This window comes from Pseudonaja textilis, unplaced genomic scaffold (genome assembly GCF_049901715.1).
Source record: "Pseudonaja textilis isolate UNSWEBS1 unplaced genomic scaffold, rPseTex1.2 PTEXSCF60, whole genome shotgun sequence".
NCBI classification, from domain to species: Eukaryota; Metazoa; Chordata; class Lepidosauria; order Squamata; family Elapidae; genus Pseudonaja; species Pseudonaja textilis.
In genome coordinates, this window is record NW_028262965.1 from 1 (window position 1) to 1,122 (window position 1,122).

Here is a 1,122-nt window from a genome sequence, read left to right on the forward strand (position 1 = left end):
ACTGCCGGAATCCTGACACCTTGACTTACAACAGTTCATTTAGTGACCAAAGTTACAATGGCACTGAAAAAGTGACTTATGACCGCTTTTTCACACTTATGACCATTGCAGCATCCCCACAGTCATGAGACGCCAGGTGAGGGAGAAGTGCCCTCGATGTGAGTGATGTTGAGTTGGCCACGCCCGGCCAGTCACATGACCACCAAGCCACGCCCACCAACTAAGCCACGCCCACAGAACCGGTTGTTAAAAAATTAGAATCCCACCCCTGGCTGACACCCTCCAGATGTATTGGATGGCAACTACTATAATCTCCATTTGTGGTCCAACAGACCTGAAGGGAAGGCTCACCTAAAGAACAAGACATATTCGCAAAAACCCTCTCAAACAGTACATTGATTCATATAAGGTGGTGTCACTGTATTTCCTCACCTATCAAGACTGAGGTGAAGATGCAAATTAGCCAAACATGTTAAAATATTAAGTAGAGAGACATTAGAGAAACAGATTAGTGTTGGACCTTAAGGAACATCTTATTCTCATGGATTTTTAAAATGTGATACTGAGGATTTAGGACTTGGCTTATTTGGGAAGTGAGCCAAAATTAATAAGATCCCAAATTCTTAGATCATCTAGGATGGAAGCAAGGATGAGCATATCAAAGCAAAGATTCAGATGAGTGTATGGATCCAGACAGTTATTAAAGAGGGGTAAATAGCTACTAAGCTAAGTTGTTTTTGGGAAAACTGAAACAACTTTGTCTAGCAAACAACAACAAATGAAAAATTCATGTCATGTCACATTTCTATACAAATGGGTAGATCAGATTTCTATCTAGAGGAACCCTTAAAAAGTACAGTATCTCATTTCTTATAAGTGGAATGTAATACTCCAGCCACAAAAGTTTAGAATTTTACATCCAAGTCTCAACCTCCCTTCTTAAGCCCATGGGATTCTTAGGACCAACTCTTACCTTCTGCGGCTTTCCTCTGCAAAAGATGTTCTTACAGGCATAAACCTCACAAACAACTGTGAACAAATGTCCCAGTTTACAGGAAAATGTAGAGTTACAGGGCCTGCAACTACCTATCTGTATTTTATTTGACACACACACACAAGGAA